Source organism: Gorilla gorilla, chromosome 4 (genome assembly GCF_029281585.2).
Source record: "Gorilla gorilla gorilla isolate KB3781 chromosome 4, NHGRI_mGorGor1-v2.1_pri, whole genome shotgun sequence".
Lineage (NCBI taxonomy): Eukaryota > Metazoa > Chordata > Mammalia > Primates > Hominidae > Gorilla > Gorilla gorilla.
The window spans coordinates 21,827,056-21,848,730 of NC_073228.2; the positions used below are offsets into that span (position 1 = coordinate 21,827,056).

At 38.1% G+C, this 21,675-nt stretch overlaps 1 long non-coding RNA gene across 3 annotated transcripts in view; it reads left to right on the forward strand.

Annotated features, from left to right (window-relative positions):
* The window catches only part of LOC129533451 (uncharacterized), a 32,801-nt gene extending 12,565 nt beyond the window's left edge, over positions 1–20,236 (forward strand). For 2 of the 3 annotated variants that reach the window (XR_008679704.2, XR_010133728.1), the window contains exons 3-4: positions 4,529–4,623; positions 17,113–20,236. This is a non-coding gene — a long non-coding RNA (uncharacterized lncRNA). Of the gene's footprint in view, positions 1–4,528; positions 4,624–11,613; positions 11,754–17,112 lie in introns of those variants that run through there. The other variant, XR_010133729.1, reaches the window with a different exon arrangement.
* The last annotated feature ends 1,439 nt before the right edge of the window (positions 20,237–21,675 follow it).

Here is a 21,675-nt window from a genome sequence, read left to right on the forward strand (position 1 = left end):
TCAAGACCAGCCTGGCCAAGATGGTGAAACCCCATCTCTACTAAAAATACAAAAATTAGCTGAGTGTGGTATAGGACACCTGTAATCCCAGCTAGTCGGGAGGCTGAGGCAGAGAATTGCTTGAACCTGGGAGGCGGAGTTTGCGGTGAGCTGAGATCACGTCACTGCACTCCAGCTTGGGCGACAGAGCAAGACTCCGTCTCAAAAAAAAAAAAAAGAAAAAATTTAGATTTTTTTTTAAGATGAACTAAATAATGATTGTAAATATGTGCACAAACAATAAATGTGTCTGACTACGGTGACTCATGCCTGTAATCTCAGCACTTTGGGAAGCCAAGGTGGAAGGATCACTCGAGCCCACGAGTTCGAGGCCAGCCTGGGCAACATACAGCAACCCCATCTCTACAAAAAATAGAAAAATTAGCCAGGTTTGGTGGCACGTACCTGTAGTCCCAGCTACTCTAGAGGATGAGGCAGGCGGATCACTTGAACCTGGAAGGTCAAGGCCGCAGTGAGCTGTGATCATGCCAGCCAGGGTGACAGAGTGAGACCCTGTCTCAAAAGCAAAACAAAACAGAACGAAAACCTAATACATGTTATTATTCTTTTTTTTTTTTTTTTTTTTTTTTGAGATGGAGTCTTGCTCTGTCGCCCAGGCTGGAGTGCAGTGGCTCAATCTCGGCTCACTGCAAGCTCCGCCTCCCGGGTTCACGCCATTCTCCTGCCTCAGCCTCCCGAGTAGCTGGGACTACAGGCCCCTGCCACCATGCCTGGCTAATTTTTTGTATTTTTAGTAGAGGCGGGGTTTCACCATGTTAGCCATGATGGTCTCGATCTCCTGACCTCGTGATCCACCCACCTCGGCCTCCCAAAGTGCTGGGATTACAGCTGTGAGCCACCGTGCCCGGCCAATACATGTTATTTTCTGATCAAAATGATTGTAGTTGACATGCTTTGATCAAGTACCCTTACATATTAAGTGGCTTCCAAATGGGTTCATAAAATAGAATTAGAGATATTATTAATATCAGTCAATAAAATCAATGAAGGTGAATGATTCCATGAAGATAAATTTTTGATCTATTTTTCGACCCTGTATATTTTCTTGATTTTTGCAAATCTATCACTAGACTGTTGTAAGCCTGCTGTTCCATAGAGGGATAGAGGAGTCTGTGAAGTTTTCTGGCAAATGTTTAACTTTGGGTTGTTTCAACTAAACACATCATGAATTTGATCTCATTGGAGATCATTAAATACTGCATTTAAGAACTCAAAACACCTTGAATATGATCTCATTAGTGATCGTTAAATGTTGCACTTAAGAGTACTTAGTGCAAAAGCAATAATTGAATAAATTGGATTATTTTTCAATAAAAATTATATCCTGAAAAGTGTTTAAGAACTTCACTTAATTTTGAAGGCATATTGTACTATTGTTTGATTTTATTTTTTGATTCAAAATTATATCTGTTTATATCAGTGTCTATATTTTTATCTTTTGCTATGTTTGACCTCAGGGCCAGAATTAGGATGAGGTAAGTAAGGCACTACTCTCCTCAGGTATAAAATTTAAGAGGCACCAAAAAGAAAAAAAAAAAAACCCACCAGTAATCAAGATAAATAATACTGTAATGCAATATTTTTTAAATAAAACATTATGCAAAATAACTTACAATAAGCAAAATAGATCATGTGTATGTGTGTATATAGATTAGTTGGAGTTGTCTAGAATAGAAAAATTCAAAATAACAATATATTAACCAAATAGACATATTTTTCTCTCATGAAAAAACATTTAGAGATGGGTATTCCATGGCCGATGGGGGCCCCATGGCATTTCGTGAAGGTCAGGCTCCCATGTCTTCACTCCAGTATTACACACACACACACACAGGCACACACATGTGTATATATAATTTAACAAGTGACCTAGTTGATGTGATTACAATTTGTTTTTATTTTCTTATGTTTGTTTTCTATTTTCTCTAAAAATTTGTTATTTCATAATAAGGAACAAAACCTGATACGCTCTATTACTTTACAGATACAAAAGAGATATGATTCCATTTTCATTACCTCTTATGTTTGTTTTTCTTATTAAGACCATGATGCAATTTTGATCTTTTGTTTAGATGGCTACAAAGAATACTGGGTGAATGCTCTTTCGGGACATGCGGAAGTCATATTTCTCTACTCATTAGGAGAAGAAAATATTTTATCTGTCTAGAAACAACTAAATCATTCATATAATATTTTGATCTTCAGCTATTAAATGAGTGAAAGCAGAAACAGTTCTAAACCAACAAAATGCACTAGTGGGAGAGGCTCGGGAAAATTCCCTTGCTGGATTTAATAAGGAAAAATAAAAAGTAGAATGTATATTTTCACCATAATTCATTTTGCAGCTTTTACCACCATGCCTCATAGAAAGCAATTATTGGTAAACTTTCTCTAGGAACTTAACTACAAAGTCATAAATGACTTGTTCTTACTAGATATTTCTAAAAATTAATAGAAGTTCATTTATTTCTCCCTGAGCCCCTTTAGACCTACCTTTAAGCCTAACTGAATCTTATTCTGTCAGAGTCAAGTTGTCAGTTTATTTTAATATCAAAAGCTCAGTATTGAACAGGGCTTTTAAAACTTCTGCTCATTTGAATATTTTCTTTAGAAGCAAGAGGAAAAAGCACATCCCATTATTAACTCTCCTGCCCTAGGTTTGTCATTGCACTGTTAATAATATGAAATGCTAAACCCACAGACGGCCCCTGAAAATAAGTGAAAAGCTTCCTGAAAATATTAGTTCTCAGTGAGATCATGGCTGATGGGTTTGTTGACCTGACATTGATTTTTTGTAAAAGTTTTCATAACAGTTGCATAATGGGTGTGCTTCCATAGAGGACAATTAGCCAATCAAATCTGGTGGCAGATGTGGGTAAAAATTTCAGAACAGCTTTGAGGAATCAATTAAAGTAAAACACAACAGAGGGGGAAAAATCAAATATGAAGATGAATGGGATTAAAAAATAATACATGATTGCGTTTCATGAGAAATTCTAGGAAGAAAATTTATCAAACATTAAAGATAAATAAAACCGACCCATAAGTTTTGGTGAAATCTTGATTTTCAGAATCTAGTCCAATGAAATAGAAACAGTTATGCTAATTACCTCAAACAAAATGGGATTCTTGTGAATCCTTTATATTTTAGGACTAAAGATTTTTATTAAAAAAAAGATTTAGTGGCCAGGCATGGTAGCTCATACCTGTATTCACAGCACTTTGGGAGGCTGAGACAGGTGGATCACTTGAGCCCAGGAGTTTGAGAACAACCTGAACCATGCAGTGAGATCTCGTCTTTACTAAAAATAATTTTAAAAATGTAGCGAGGTTTGATGGCATGTTCCTGTAGTATTAGCTACTTAAGAGGCTGAGGCAGGAGGATTGCTTGAGCCTGGGAGATCAAGGCTGCAGTGAACAGTGATCATGCCACTGCAGTCCAGCCTTGGCAACACAACGTGATCCCATCTCAAAAATAAAATAAAATAAAATAAAATATAAAATAAAAAGGCATTTAGTGATTATTGAGGTCAAATACTTATCAAAACTCCATGGACAAGTAAATTCATTTCTCTTATCCTGATTTTATTCTCCAAGCAAAAGAGGGAGTTGAACAAGACTTTCCTTAAGGTTCCCTTGTTACTTTTCTCTGTGATCTTTTCGGTACAACTAAAATGGCAGAAATTTTACCTTATGTCATTTGGCCATCTTAATAATTTGATCTACTAGAAATATCATTGTTAAAATCCATTTTAAGCACTTCTGCATGAATATAAGTCCCCTGGGAGTTATACAATGTGAATGATTATGATACGAGCACAGTTAAATAACAGTTATTAACTTAATTCTCCCTGACCTGGTGTTTTTAGTCATATAACAATGGTCCCCAACATTTTGGCACCAGGGACTGGTTTCATGGAAGACCATTTTTCCACGGACATGAGAGGGGCAGTCGTGGGTGACGGTTTCAGGATGATTCAAGCACATTACACCTATCTCTAAATTCTCATAAGGAGCACGTAACCTAGATCCCTTGCCTGCACAGTTCACAATGGGGTTTACACTCGTACGAGAATCTAATGCTGCCCCAATCTGACAGGAAGTGGAGCTCAGGTGGTAATATTCACTCACCTGCCACTCACATTCTGCTTTGTCGCCCAGTTCGTAACAGGACACAGGCCATCGACCTGTACTGGGGGTTGGGGATCCCTGTCCTATAACATTCAACATGACATCATTATTTCTTCTGTTTGTTTTTCACGTAGTGACTTTAATCTGATATCTCTTAGGATCCACCCAAAGATGCTGTTACTATTGTTAGTATCATTATAGTTTTCAGTAGAGTATGCCAAACTAAAGACAATTACTTACTTTCTTCATGGCCAGTAACTGCATATGAATTTAAAAACCGTGTTTCTATCTTTTCAATACAATGTTATTAACATAGATATGGGTTTCCTTCATACAGGCTCCTGGAAAAACCTAGTAGACTGGCAGCTTTCATTGCAAATAACCAGGAAATAAGAAGATAGTGCATTTTATATTTTCAAGAGTGTTTCCTCTGTAAGTATTTGTAAACAAGCATACCAACAAGTTTTTGTGAGCCTCTCTCTTGCTTATACGCTATGATAGCTAATAAAAATCAATGATTTACTGTAGCCACCTGATAAACATCAGCTTTACTGAAAACTAAATATCCCTCATTCACATATTGTATCAAACATCCCTCATTCACATATAGCAATTGAGTTTATGGCAGTCACAAAAAGTATATTAAGGTAGAGATTTGTTTCCATTATAAATGCCTTTTTTTCAATACTTTAAAAATATATTGAACACTGTTCATTGGGACAGTAGCTACAATGCATGCTCTAACATACACCCACACTCCCCTTTATGAATACTTCATTTGTTCACTAAAAAGCTATTGTCAGACTGGAATCCATTCCATCCCTTTCTCTCGTTCTTACTTTTCGTGAAAAATGAACATCTTTATTCTTTGTGTTTTGATTGATTGCAAATAGCCCTATTAGATTTTAGTATTACTTAACTACATGTCCATAATAGTGAATTTTGAAAGCATGAAAAGTAAATTTTAAAATCGAATTGTAGTTCTAAAGGGATATCAAAGAATATATCCCAAAGGAAGGCAGCACTAAATCCATTAAGGAGGCCTGGCATGCTAGCTGTAATCCCAGCACTTTGGGAAACCTGTAATCCCAGCATTTTGGGAGGCCAAGGTAGGAGGATCGCTTGAGCTCATAAATTTGACAATGTAGGGAGACCTTGTCTCTACTTAAAAAAAAAAAAAAGAAAGAAAAATTGCTTTTATTCTCACTGCCAAAAGTGAGGGGCTGGCTTTAAGGGAAAGAACCAGTTTTCACATTGTACACGAGTGTGTCAGAAAAAACACAGCAAATCCATGGATGGAAAAAGTAAGTAAAATTATTATGAAGATGAACAAATATTTGACTGAAATCTTCATTTCTCAGTTGATTGCTATTTAGCTCCAGCATCAACCCACATAGCCAGGTGGCTGCTGTTCTAGGACAATTTTGGTTTAAACAGCTCTTGGTTCTCTAGCTCATGTATTCAGCACTTAGTACCTTCTATTATGTCTTAATATGATATACCAGAAAGGTTGTGAAACAGTACACAGATCCATGGGCTAGGATAAGTGTTTTTGATAGAGTCCCAACCACTTTACCTATTTCCCTTCAACAGTTGTGGTAATATGTGACCAAATAGAAAAAAGGATGAAGAGCTGGCACGTTGCAGAGACAGTGGATCCTGGTCTTTGTTATACTTAAGCAGCAAGAGGTTCTTCTTGAGCTGTAATGGTGATCTAGCCATGTATTCCCAGATCCTCACAATTAATATTTCAATGGCAGATAAAATTAGTCATCTCTTTTATTGAATTGTGAGTGCATGTGTCATTCACAAAAATGCAACATGTTATATTGGAAAGCTGGATTTTTTTCAACGGATCAGTTCTTGGAAACTAAAGTTTACAACAAATGTTACAGATGAAGAAAAACATACAGCCATGCTCAGTCTTGTGTTACTTTAAAAGTACAATCTTGGCCGGTGGCTCACACCTGTAGTCCCAGCACTTTGGGAGGCTGAGGCTGGCAGATCACTTGAGCTCAGAAGATCAAGACCAGTCTGGGCAACATAGTGCACCCTGTCTCTGCAAAAAATACAAAAATTAGCTAGGCATAGTGATGCATGCCTGCAGTCCTAGCACTTTGGGAGGCTGAGGTCGGTGGATCGCTTGAGCTCAGGAGTTAGAGACCGGTCTGGGCAACATGGCAAAACACTGTCTCTAAAAAAAAGTATAAAGATCAGCTGGGCATGGTGGCACACACCTGTAGTCCCAGCTACTTGGGAGGCTGAGGTGGGAGATCACTTGAACCTCGGAGGTCGAGGCTGCAGTGAGCCAAGATTACACCACTGCACTCTACCCTGGGTGACAGGGTGATGTCCTGTTTCAATTAAAAAAAAATTAAAAATACAATCCTATTATATTGCCTGACAATCCTGTTTAATGGTCCTAGTCTATTTAATCTCCTAGTCTCTGACATGAGTATTTGAACCTTTCCTGCCTGCATTCAAACCTCTAACGATATCCTGCACTCTCATCTGATTACCTTGCTTCTCATTACACTGAAAAAAAATGGAAGCAGAGTGAACAACTTCAACCTTCAGTTCTCTCTCACCCAACATGAAATCCACCTCTGCGTCTCTACCTGTGCATGCTTTTCCCTTTCTGTGTCTGTAGCTTAGATGAGCTCTCACCATTCCCTCTACTTGTAGACGAGATCCCTTCTCATGTATTCAAGGACTCTGCATCTTTAATTATCCTTTCTCTCCTACATTATCTATTTTTTCCTTAGAGAGGGATCATTCCCATCTGTTCATAAACATACTGAACTACCTCCCACTAACAAAAGAAAGCAAAATACAAAGAAAGAAAGAAAAAAGAAAAAAGAAAGCTTCTAATGACCCTGTATCTCCCTCCAGCTATTACTTCATTCTCTTCCCTCCTTAGCTTCAAGACTTTTCAAACATTTTCCCTACTTTCTCATCTCTCATTCTCTATTGAACCCTCTTCAGTTAAGCATTTACCCCAGACATTCTTTCCAAAGCATTTGATGCTTGGTTCTGTCACTGACAATCCATCACCTCTCTCTTCCTTGGATCACATTCTTTATTTGGCTTTTAAGTAACCATTCTTCTCTGCCTTTTCCCTTATGTCTTGCGATCATTTGAATATTGTCCCCTCCATATCTTATGTTGACATTTGATCACAATGTTGGTGGTGGGGCCTAATGCCTGGTATTTGGGTGATGGGGGCAGATTCCTCATGAATAAAATAATGCCCTTCTATTTACCTGTTCATGAGGAATCGGCCCCACGGGGAGTGAGTTCTCACTAAGATCCCATGGGAGCTGGCTGTTAAAAAGAGCCTGGCACCTCCTTCTTGCTCTTTTGCTTTCTCTCTCACCATGGGATCTCTTCATGTGCCAAGTCTCTTCCACCTTCTGCTATGAGTGGAAACAACCTGAGGTCCTCACCAAATGCAGATGGCAGCACTATGCTTCTTGTACAGCCTGCAAAACCGTGAGCCAAATGAACCTCTTTTCTTTATTCATTGCTTAGCCTCAGGTATTTCTTTATAGCAGCACTAAATAAACTAAGACATGCCTCAAACTCACAGTGTTATAGCTAATTTTTGTATTTTTTACAAAATTATAAGACATATATAGTTATTATAAAATATATATAGTTATATGTCTTATAGCTCTATCTCACAACCTAATTCCCTATCTCCATTTGATTCCTAGGAGGTGTTATTCAAGCCTATGTCATTATCTATCCATTATCTATCTATCTATCTATCTATCTATCTATCTATCTATCATCCACCTATCTACCTACCTACCTATACAGATGGTTTCCAAATGTGCATCTTATGGATCTTTCTTCCACAACTCTAAATTCACATATACAACCTTCTACTCTTTGTCCCCATTTGAGTATAAAATGGGTATCTGACACATAACCTGGCCAAAACTGAATCTTCATTTTTACTGCCCCCGCCGATTCTCAAATTCTTCTTCAAGGCCTTTGCACTGGTTTAGAATTCTGTTTCTTCAGGCATCCACATGGCTTGCTTTCTCTATTCTGGTTATCTGGGTAAACATTACTCAGAGGCCTCCATTGACTACCCTACTTAAAATGGCAACTTATCTTTGCACTGGTACGTTTCTTTATTTTTTATTTCGTTCCCCTTAATGGTACCTGACATTAAATTGCAGTCATACATTGCTGAGCAATGGTGATATGTTGTCAGAAATGCATCATTAGGTGATTTTTGTCATTGTGAGAACCTCATAGAGTGTACTTGCTCGAAACTATTAATAGATGATATAGCCTACTATATACTCTGTGATATGGCCTGTTGCTTCTAGGCTACAAACCTATACAGCATGTTACTGTACTGAATACTGTAGGAGTTTGCAACACAATGGTAAGTATTTGTGCATCTCGATACAGAAAAAAACACATTAAAAATATGGTTTTATAACCTTATGGGACTACCATTGTATATGTGGTCCATTGATAATTAAACATCATTAGGCTTAGCAGAAGGAAATATATTTGTTTCTTTAATTTCTGTCTCTCCCGCTATGTATATATAAATATATATGTATATTTGTATTTTATATTATATTTATATTTTATATTATATATAATATATATATATTTATATATATTCAAGACAGAGTCTCACTCTGTTGCCCTGGCTGGAGTGCAGTGGCGCTATCTCAGCTCATTGCAACCTCCGCCTCTCAGGTTTGAGTGATTCTCCTGCCTCAGCTTCCCGAGTAGCTGGGATTACAGGCGTGTACCACCAAGCCAAGCTAATTTTCTTTGTACTTTTTAGTAGAGATGGGGTTTCACCATGTTGGCCAGGCTGGTCTCAAACTCCTGCCTTCAGGTGATCTACCCACCTTGGCCTCCCAAGCGCTGGGATTACAGGCGTGAGCCATCGCGCCTAGCCACTCTCTCACTGTATTTTAAGTTTCATGAGGGAAATATCTTTTTTTCTATTTAGTTCATTATTACCTTCAAAATGTCTATACATGATCTGACACATGCATATATATGAATGCATGAATTAATGAATTTTATGAAAATCGAGTACTTGTTGAAAATTGTTATGTCACTGGCTGCATTAATTTAAGAGAGAAAGAAATATAAAAGGAAGGAAGACAAAGAAAGGAAAAAGGAAGAAAGGAATAAAGAAGGAAGGAAAGAAAGAAGAGAAAGAGAAAAGAAAAGACAGACTACTAAAAAAGGCATGATTTACATTGGGAATTATTGTTCATTGCAATGAACTGTGTGTAAGGATAGAGAAGATATGAATTCCTGTATCAGATCTACTAAGTAATTATATGATTATAAGAAAGACACCTTCTTCTTTTGAGCGATTCATTGATAAAGTGGTTAGAAGAGGTACATGGGAGATTCATTTTTAAAATTCTGTGAGCTACATCTGTCACTTATTATACATATAAATAAGGCAGTATTAGAGCAACTTATGATGGTACAGATTGGAATACTAAAAATGTATATATTTCACAGACAACAAAAATAAAAATAAACACCATATATTGGCCATTTACTCTGTGCTAGATTTTGTCTTAAGGGCTTTTACAATATGTCATGTTTCATTTAATTGTGAGAACAATTTTACGAGGTAAGTACTTTAACCCCTATTTAACAAGAAACTGAGGCTTAGATGCCTGAGGAGTTTCCCTAAGGCCACACCATTAGTAATCCATGGGGCTAGGATTCAAATCTAGATTACCTGACCACCTAGATTTCAATCTAAACTAAATGAGAGAGTGAAACAGACAGAGAAAGAGACAGAGAAAGAGAGACTAACATGTAGAGAGTAAGATAAGCAGAAAAAAATCAGAGAAAAGAGAGAAATAGGTACATATAAGGTCAAGAAACAAAGAAAACGGAGACAAAGAGGCAGAGAGATGGATGGAGATACTTAAAACCAATACTAGTACGGCAGTATATCTGTGAGAATGCATTATATTATCTTATATACTACTTCTTTCTCTCTCTCTCTCTCTCTCTCTCTCTCTCTCTCCCCCCCCTCCTCCACCCCCATTCTACACACACACACCCCAACATACACCCACAGACACTACTTATAATGACAGACTTATTGAGACTTTCTTGTTTTTAATATTTTTATCTTTAATTAAAAAGAAAAACCGCAGCCTTAATCAAATAAGCACTGATGGTATAAGATGGTGGCCATTAAACGTCTGAATTTGTTACAAAATATATTATTTAGTTTCTAGCAGACAGTACTTTATGGGAAGGTCGCTAATCCTATCTTTCTCTGTTCATCACATCTGGATACTGACATAAGCAGGATTTAGAAAACAGAAAAATCCTTTAAACAAATATCACAATTCTTTGAAATGCATATAAATTATGAGATTATAATATACATATTTATAAAGCAAATATTCACTCATGCCATTAAAATCATGTTTATTAAGCTATACCTATATATGCATTAGCGTGATTATTTTAACACAATATTGGTAATCGATACCTAAATTTTGGCTGCCTTCCCTTGCAATAAATAGAGTGTTGAATTATTTATTAGATGCTCAACGGATGTCATCCAGAGTTTCATGTCTATATTTGTAGATTGAGAATGGCAGTCTAAAGAAACTACAATTTTATCTTCTAAATATGTAATCCATGTTGAGGTAGCTGGGGGAAATCTAGCACATGGAATCTATACTTAGAACAATGTTATTTGTTGCTTTTCAGTGCCTGCTATTTTCTGACTTGAATGGTGTCCATTATATTTTGTTTATCGGTATTATTGACACCGAGCATTCCAAGTTATTTTTCCAAATATCATTCCATAGCAGTCGGGGATAAATTAAAACTTAATGGATTTACTTCATGGAAAAAAATGTGTTCTCTTGTGACCACAAGGTGGCACAATAGTGACCAAGAATACTCAGCCTCCTAATAGAATTGCAATTACCAGAGGCATTTACATAATTGTTATTATTAATCTTGTTATCACTACAATTATGACATTTCATAATTAAATATCACCCCAACCTTTGGGGAAAAGGCGAAGTGCTTTTGTTTAGTTTTTGTCTTCTTTCTGCCTGCAACATCATTAATATTTTTTTTCTCCAATCTCCAGTCCCACCAGGACAAGCAGGTCCACAGAGCTATCATTTTATTTATTATTCAAAGGTTTAAAACAAACAGTAATAACTTAAATAATAAGTTACACTTTTGAAGAAGGATAAACACAACTTTATATTGTTCAATGGATCTAATGTTGCTCTCCATTCAGTCTTACTTATTTCATGACCATGCTAACATTTATTTATAATTTAAGAATAAAAATATCATTCCAGAAACTTCGGCTTACACTACAGGTTCAGATTTGTCCATTGAAAGTTGCTGTTTTTCTGCATTTCATGCCAGGCACAATATTGGGAAGAGAACCCAGAACAGCCCAGTGTGCCCTGCATTTATTTCATGATGGCTTTGTATTGAGAACAGGCCATCTCTCATCACGTTCAGGAGACTGGGAGACCACTGATGCCTGGGAATCTAGGTGTTGCAATGATGGTGAGCTACACTCATTGGAAAAGTATACAAGAGAAACTACCTTTTCCCCAAGTTAAAATGAAATACAGGCTAGCCAGGTACAGTTTGCCATTCGTCAGACAAATCACCCACCTGAAGATGCACTTCTTTTTATTTTTTATTTATTTATTTATTTGAGACAGAGACTCTCACTGTCACCCAGGCTGGAGTGCTGTGGCGCGATCTCGGCTCACTGCAAGCTCTACCTCCCCGGTTCACGCCACTCTCCTGCCTCAGCCTCCCCAGTAGCTGGGACTACAGGCGCCCGCCACCATGCCTGACTAATTTTTTGTACTTTTAGTAGAGACGGGGTTTCACCGTGTTAGCCAGGATGGTCTCGATCTCCTGACCTCGTGATCTGCCCTCCTAGGCCTCCCAGAGTGCTGGGATTACAGGCGTGAGCCACCGCGCCCGGCCCTGATGCACTCCTTTATAATAACATGAAGGGTTAGTAGCATCCCATAAATGAGCATTTTCCCCCAACATCCCTAGATTAAGAATTCTGGCATTTTACAAAATAACGTGTATGATGATGCCTTTTATTAGTTTATGTCATGAGTGTAAGGTGTCCCCATTGGAATTTTAGTGTTCTACTACGGTTATTACATTTTTCATGATGCTACTTGCTTCCTGCCATTACAATTGTAAAAGCAATATTTCATCTTTTTTGAAATCAAATTTTGTGGTGTTTTTAAATGGCTTCAATTTTCCTGTTTAAAATAGACCCAATTTTAGAAAAGGGCAGTAATAGCAGAACTGAAAACTAAATTCAACAAATATAACTTTAACTGAATTGTCAAATTATTATCATGGGATGTATAAAATGTACATCACAGTGAGTTGTACATTAAAGAAAGATTTTTAAAATTGCACAAAGTATTGTAAAATTGGAACTTTCCAGCTGAATTCAGATGGTACAGTACTTATGAGAATAGAAAATACTGCACTAAAATACATATGTATCTAACCCTGTTCAGTCTGCTATAACAGAATGCCATAAACTGGATGGCTTATCAACAACAGAAATTTAATTCTTAGAGTTCTGGGGACTTGACAGTCCAAGATCAAGGCAGATTCATTGTCTGGTGAGAGTCTACTTTCTGGGTCAGAGGCAGCACCTTCTCACTGTGTTTCCACAGGGTAGAAGGGGTGAGCGGTCTCACTCAGGCCTCTTCTAAAAGGGCACTAATTTTTCTCATGAGGCCTCCACCCCCATAAGCTAATCACCTTCCAAAGGCCACACCTCTGGATACCATGGCCTTGGGGGCTTAGGATTTCAACATGGGAATTTGGAGGGTACAGAAACATTTAGACCATAGCAATGTGGCAATGAAATAAAAGCATTGTAAGCCAACAACAAAAAAATCAGGGCTACAAGTAGAGCGAGGAAAAATCAGCACATTTTGTGGCTGTAAAGAACCATAAAGTAATTTAAAGAACATCCATGTCATCGATGTTCAGAAATAGTGGACCAAGGAGGTTAACTCCCCCAAAACCCACAGCTCATTAATGGCAGCCCTGAGATGGAAATCAATTTCCCTTGGGAGCAGGAGGAGACCATGATCTCATACATCAACCACCATATCAAGGCGAAAACATAAGATGTTTTTTAAAATTGTGATAATCAGTAGAGCATTACTATCCTACCGCTAATAATGCTTTTGCTTTCAAATTCCTCTGAAATACCTTGCTATTACTAATATATATGGAAGAAAACAGAGAATATTCGTTTACTGAATAACTCCTATCTGCCAGATAGTTAGATGTGTGTCTGTCTATACATACATATATATACATGTATATAAGCATACATACACACATATATATATAGGTATGTTCATATGTATGTGTTTGTGTATAAAGGTATCCTAACATACTCTGCAATTAGCCCATACTATAGTTTGAATGTTTGTTCCTTGTAAAACTCATGTAGAAATTGAATTGCCATTGTAACAGTATTAAGAGGTGAAACCTTTAAGAGGTGATGAGGCCATGGAGGCTCTGCCTTCATGAGTGGACTAACGCCTTTATCACAGGAGTGGATTCGTTGTAAAAGGGAGACTTTGTCACCTTTCCTCTCTCTCCTTTGCCCTTTCTTGCCTTTCCACCTTCTACCATGGGATGACACAACTAGGAGGCTGTCCCTCAATCTTAGACTTCCCAGCCTCCAGAACCGTGAGCCAATAAATTTCTGTTCATTACAAGTGAATTGGTTGGTGGTATTTTGTTATAAGCAGCACAACATGGACTGAGAGAGCCCACAGGTAAATATGATTAGCTCCATTTACACTCATGAAGAAACTAAGGCTCAATGACAATTAGAAAATTACCAAAGTTCATACAGCTGCCAAGGGGCACACCTTTAAAAAAGGAATTTGAATCCACTTCTGCCTGATTTAGCCATGATCTTCCTACAAAAGTATGTCATATTTTAGAGAAAAAGATGAATTGTTCTTCTCCCATCTCAAATATGCTCAACACACCTGTTCTTTCCCAACATGAGGTGTGGTTCTGTCTCGTGAGCAGTTTTTAGTTGTGTGGGGTCCACCAGCACAGCATAGGCCAGTGAGGTTTTTCAAGTTCAATGAGCAGCAGCTTAGTTGAGTAGTGATATGTTATTTTGGCATGATAAGCCTACTCCTCTCAGGACCCCTCCGATTTAACAGGAACATGTTGAATAGTTTGAAAATAACACATGTTATTATGATATGAAGCAGTTAAGTACTTTTGGAAATGGCTTTAATTTAATACCCAGTAAGTAGATAATGCGGGAGGATTATCCTGTATTATATGCAGTTTGATTTTTCCTCTGTTTGTTGCTATTCACTAAGCCTTAGGTGTATCTGAGTAGAGTAGTATTTTATTATCAAAACTGTATTTTACTGAATGCTCATGCCTCCCACAATGGAAAGGATGTATGATATAAATCATCCAAAGTAATTTTGGTCAGATAGTACAGAAACAATTTACACTTGGATTGAGAATAATTTATATTTCTTCTACTAAATCGTTGCATGATTTCTCCTTTTTAATTTTTTGTTTGTTTTTTTGATTAGGTCAATGTTAAAAGTTAAGGAATGTAAATTATGAAACACCAAAAGAGATGAGTTTGCTGCTGGCAGTATTAATTGCCTACACTGTATTAACATTCATTATGTGCTAGGCATTCTTCTAAGGACCTTATAAATATTTTCTCACTAACCCTTTTAACAATTGTAAGGTGGGTACTGTTATTTTCTTTACTTCACAGTTGAGAAAACTTGGGCCCAGAGAGGTTAAGTAAATTGCCCAAAGTCACACAGTAAGAAAGTAGTAGAACTAGGCTGGGCATGGTGGCTCACGCCTGTAATCCCAGCACTTTGGGAGGCTGAGGCAGGTGGATCACCTGAGGTCAGGAGTTCGAGACCACCCTGGCCAACATGGCAAAACTCCATCTCTACCAAAAATAAAAAAAAATTAGCTGAGTGTGGTGGCGCACGCTGCTAATCCCAGCTACTTTTAATCCCAGCTACTTTGGAGGCTGAGGTGGTAGAACTGCTTGAACCTGGGAGGTGGTGGTTGCAGTGAGCCAAGATCATGCCACTGCACTCGAGACTGGGTGACAGAGTGAGACTCCATCTCAAAATAATAATAATAATAATAATAATAATAATAATAATTAATTTTTTAAAAAAGAAAGAAGAAGAACTAGAATTCAAACTTAACGCATTTGATTCTTAATTCTGCACCCTTAAATTTGTAGCTTAATACAGAAAGGAAATCTATAGCTAAGGAAACTGAGAATTGGAGACAGCAGCTCAGGTGCTCCAGGTGGCACAGTTAATAAGTGGCTGTATCCAGACCAAATCTGTGTGATTCTCTCAGGTTGGGCTGTTTTCTTCATAGCACTTGTTTCAAGAAGGGAGCACTTCCATTTAATGATAAAAACAAAAACAACAATAAAAAAAACCCTGTTGCTCCCAAAAAAAACAAAACCAAAAAATCCCCAAAAAAACCTGTTGCTCCTTATGTTTGCTTATGCTTTAAGGCTGGCCCTGCCAAAAGACTAAACATTTCTGCTTCCAAGGTAAAAGGTTTGGTGGCAATAAATCAGTGTACATAGGTGTGCCTCACTGTACATTAGCATTTCCCTGAAAAGGTGTGAGCTTTTTTTTTTTTTAATTCAATCGTTGTTTGTGCACATTTTGAAGAAGTTTGTCTTCCTTTATCATGGCTCTTACCAGCTGCCTCCCACATTTCTTTTTCTTACCTTTGTTTTCCCAGCTTCTCCAAATACTTTTTTTTTTTTTTTTCCTTTTGAGACAGAGTCTCACCCAGGCTGGAGTGCAGTGGCGTGGTCTCGGCTCACTGCAGCCTCCGCTTCCCGGGTTCCAGCGATTCTCCTGCCTTAGCCTCCCAGGTGGCTGGAATTACAGGTGCGTGCCACCATATCCAGCTAATTTTGTATTTTTTAGTAGAGACAGGGTTTCACCATGTTGGCTAGGCTGGTCTCAAACTCCTGACCTCAGGTAATCCACCCGCCTCGGCCTCCCAAAGTGCTAGGATTACAGGCTGAGCCACCGTGCCCGGCCACTTCTTTGAATACTTAATGATCAATAGCACTTCTAGAAAATACTGGCTTGCTATTTAACAAAGGGTCTCGAAATGATCATTTGTGCTATTTACTGATTAAAAAATAGCAATACTTCAACCTTGGGCAGCATCAGGTCTGCTTATTGCCCCAGGTTGGCCACTGGTAATTGTGTTTTCTTCTTCCGTCCCTCCATGTCTGTCACTCTTTAGGCAGATAACTCCCGAGTTGGAGGTTTCCTCCTACATAAAAAGGGATCTGATGTCCTCCTGATATCCTAAAAATGTTTGGTTCTGGAATTGGCAGCTAGCAGAGGCTAGCTCTGTCCTTAACCCGGCCCCTATGACTAGCCTCCCTTCCCCAGGCCAACTAGTGTCAGAAAGAATCAACCAGCAGCACAATAAATAATTGATCTTCAACATGTGCTTCTAATTCAAATAAAGGGCATTTAACCACAGTGAGTATCGCATGTGACTGAAGTACTTTATGTGGAAATTTGAAGATTTCTGATAACTTGCTGTAAAGAAGTTTTCACAGTGACTAAATCTCCAGGGGCCCTTTCTATCTCAAGTTCAAGTTACTTAGACAGTGATTAAAGACCTTTTATTGGCCCCTGTGGTAAATGATAGCATAGAGGAAAAAAAAAAAACACAAAAACCAGCATTCTTTGGCTATGTAATTTAGCAAGACTTAATCTATTTGTTTGAGTTTTCATCCATCGGGCTTGCTGAAATACTTTAAATAATTAACCTGTTTCTCTGCAGCCTGAAGCGTCCCCAGAGTTTCCATTCCAGGCCTGAGATGAGTGATTACCCAGCACAGATTGTCTTATTTATTTGGAAGACTCTCCAGCTCAGTCCAGCTGCTTTTTCTTGGGACAGCAGACAGACCCTGGACATGGTATCCTTTTACGTTACGGTATTTACAAAGTAGAATAAATCAATGAGACCCAACAGGAAAAGGCCATAGTTTATTTTATTCATTTTATTTTTGTTTTTTCTACCATCCCTGCTAGGTGCTCAGCAACTCAATCTATCGAATTTCAAAACATGTAGAGGTGTCGACATAAGTCTCAAAACTCTGCACAGAGAATCCCAAACCACAAGCTTGGACATTTCCAAGGAAAGAAGCACAGGGTGGCAGGATGAGGCAAGAGGCTGCTTACTCCAAGCCAAATCTCATGACCCAACCGCATAGTCATAAGAGGAGTGCGTTCAGTTGCTTTAGGAAACCAAGAGCAGTGAAAGAAAACACTTGGGAATTTACTGGTAGATAAGGTTTTTCTGATTGAAGAAAAGGTACAAAGTAATGCAGACCAATGATGGTTTCTGGGCAGCATTATGATTATGTCTTTTTAGGAAAATGCCCCTTCTAGGGGACCTCACTTGCTGTCTGCCCACAGATTTATCTGGACTGAATCTCAGTTACTAGTTTTTGCTTTCAAAGACCTCCTATCTAGGGGAACATTTGAAAAGAATTTACCAAGTGCTTCCCTGCTGCATAATCTGTGTGTTCTGTGTTAACACTAACTTGCATTTTGCATGTGGAGCCAGCAGCTCTCCTCTCGGGAGCCTGGGTCATACTGCTCCTTTAAAAATGAAAGTGAGAGAGAGAGAGGGAGGCCACGCTGATTTTAGAATTGAGTCAGGGCTTTGTGATTTATAGAGTACCCAGGGTGAATAGGCGTGGTTTCTAGATATCCACAGGCAAGTCTTACCTTAAAAGACACAGGACTTTGCACACGCCTTACAGAACATTCAGAACAGAAGAATCAAGGCTTGTAACCGATGAGACTAATAGATAGAATATATTAAACTGAGTAGAATCTGGTGCCTAAAAATTTACATAAAAGTGGCCCGGAGAATCCACTCAGCACATGTCCTGGCCAACTCAGAAATGATGAAATACAAATATTTAAAGAAAAATCTGGATTCCTTTGTGTGTATTAAAAATCCTCTCAAATATTCCAAATGGATGCAGTTTGGTCTCGGTGAGGGATAGAGGGTCTGAGACAATATTAGCAATTTTATTTTTTGCCCGAGTTGTACAGTGCCTGCTTTATCCAGGTTTCTGTGGATTTTAGACCATTCACCCTAGTGAAAGTCCCAATAAAACACAGAATGTAATTATGTTGGGGGGAAGAAAGAAGCAAAAGAGCAGTGGGCCTGGTTAATCCTTTTATCAAGGTCACTCCACCACCAGCATCTCAGAGGGATTTCCAGGCCAAAAGCAATCGTTTGTGTGTGTGTCTTAGGATAGTGGCATGTCCTCAACTCCTTTGAAAGTATGAGGTCAGGAGTTCGAGACCAGCCTGGCCAACATGGTGAAACCCTGTCTCTACTAAAAATACAAAACTTAGCTGGGTGTGGTGCAGGCCTGTAATCCCAGCTACTGGGGAGGCTGAGGCAGGACAATGGCTTGAACCTAGGAGGCAGAGGTTGCAGTGAGCTGAGATCATGACACTGCACTCTAGCCTGGGCAACAGAGCAAGACTGTCTCAAAAAAAAAAAAAAAAAAAAAGAAAGAAAAAAGCAAGAAAGAAAGCTAGCTGTTTGCACAGTGATCAACTCCATCAACTGTCATGGACAAGTACAAGTTGGACCTAAGCTGTGCATCGTTTTTTTTTTTTTTTTTACCAGCCTTGTTTCCTGGATAATTTCCCTTAGATATATTGCTGTGTCAATTAGAAATCATATTTATTTTCACTTATGAAAAAGACGTCTGGAGATATGCAATCTAGGGCTGCAGTCTTTCTTACCTTTCTATTTTCCCTTGTAGCGGGTGTCCTTGATTTGCATTCTTACAAGGTGGCTTCAAGAGCATAAGCTACCAAGTTAGATGTCCAGATGGAGAGAAAGGTGAGCAGAGAGAGGAACAGGGCATGAGCCAGCCAAGTCAGCTTAAAAGCTTTCATAAAAGCCGCACCCATAGATTCTTGCTAACATCTTATGTGCCAGAACTATGCCAGTTAACCCTACCCTCCAGCAACCTGCATCGGGACTGGAAATACAGCTGTATTTTTTTTTTTTTTTAAACCTGAACACATTGTTTTCCAATTAGGAATTTGTTAGGGAAAAGAAGATGATGGGAGAGTCGATGAAATGGAAATTTTAAAAATCCACCTTACTATGTTATTGTGGGGATTAAATCCATGCATCAATCACTTGATAATATTCACTAATCTGGTGGCACATGAAAATAATATTTTCTTCTCTCTCCTTAGTCTTACTCACTTTCCAGGGCCCCCTTCAGAAACTATAGCACATGGTGGAGCAATACCTTGATGCCACAATTCATTTTAAATCTATTTAACTTCATTGAATAATTTCATTTTGGGGGAAAAAGTGGATGGCATAAGAAAAAATATTCACCCAACTTCTCGTTATTGGCAGGGCATTTGAAACTAGAATTGCCATTTTACATAGAACCTGCTTGTGATACTTACAGAAGCAACTAATTTTTACTTCAGATATACCTGTTGTACAAGCTGTTAAAAAACCCATACAAATGCTTTACAATGCTGCCTATGTTCTCTTTCTATGAAGCAGCATTCTTATTTTTGGTGCGCTGTACCTAATGCTGACCACATCAGCAAAGAGAACTTATACCACTGAAAATATAGGTATATGCACACAGTTTTTGCATTATTTTAAGATCTTTATTATTAAGTAACTCATTGGGGTTGTCAAAGTATGTTATAAAATTACACAGATAATTAGAGATATATATTACATAGAAATGCTGATTTTACACTCTCTTCTGAGTACAAGCATTTGATTATAGAGGCTCATAGCACAACCAAATGTATTTCACGGGACACCGATGCCCCTATTCTGATATTGACAAGGCAAACATCAGCGGTAGCAGAGTCAACAAAGCAAAGCAAGATGAAATGAAACTAGATGTAGTTTCATTTCATCTAAACAAGCTAAAAATATTTTTAAGTGTTTTTGTTTATTGTCATGGTGGCTGTTTTCTACTTACAAGATTGCAGTACTCTAATTTAGCCAAGAAATTGCTGCTGTAAAATCCAAATCTACGGAGTGCACAATTTTTTAAATGGAGTGTGCATTCCTCAAGCAAGACTAAAAACAATCTTACTTGGGTCTCTAATATTAAGCTTCAGAACAGTTTTGCAATTTTTGACCTGAACAAATCTCTTATCCATAAAACAACAGGAATAAAAGATTGCATATGCGCACTTAAAAAGTAACTTTATTACTCCCAGGTCAAAAAAAAAAAAAAGGAAAAGAAGGAGAAAGGGAAGGATGAGGGGGAGGAGGGAAGAAAGGAAGAACAAAAAAAGAAAAAAGAAAAGAAAAGAAACAGAAAGGCACTCTATCTACCTATACCTATATATTTTACTTGTATTTCTAATCTTGGACTATGTAATTACTTCATTCACTTGTGTGTTTTAATTTACATGGAGAGAGAGAGAAAGAAAGATTTTCCAGAAAAAGCAAAAACTGTGTGTGTGTGTGTCTGGGTGTGTATTTAAATAAAATAAATAAAAACAGTGCCACATACTTATTGCCAGTGCAGCAACAATGTAAAACAAAAGCAAAACACAAATAATTCTGAATGTTCCTAATATCTCTTTGATTTATAAAGTTTAAAGTGACTCTTTACTCAGTGGATGTGGGCTTAAAGTAATCATGATTAACATATTTTAACATGAAAGTAGAGTATACAACTTTATCTCATGTTCTATAACTTAAGAAATTTCATTGTACTCAGATTATCCACTTACTGTGCATTAAAATCACTTTAATTGAATTCTATCTCACAAAATCCTTCATTTAAATGGTTGTTCCAATTTTAATAAAAGAGTTTCTTGCAATCCACAACTCGAGTCATTTGTATCTTGTACAGTAACCAAGACAAGAAGCATACATAACTGCTTCTGGGCACAAATAAATATCTTCCTCGCCACCCTCCCCCAAAAAAGGTTCTATCCTTTATGTAGCAGCCAAAGTTGCAATCTTTCGGGACCAGCAAGCTAGCAGCGGTTTCTCTCCAAGGGTCTGAGAATGTTTATCGCTGCTAACCATCCCCTCACCTCATCTGTATGATCCTGTCCCTTGGTCATGTCCTGGAAGAAGGTGGGACATGAACATAGAAAGTCCCCTTCTCAGAGAACCTAGCAAGGTCGTGGTTGCCTTGTTTCTGGTCTCCATTTGTTGGAGTCTCCCAGGGACGTTAAGAGAGAAATGCTGCTTTCAATACTGCTAACTTTTCTTCTGCCTCGTCGGTTAGAGAAAAAATCGCTTCTAACTCTCACTGATCACTACCTGGGCAAGTGGCAGTGGAATTGGTGGCATGGACAA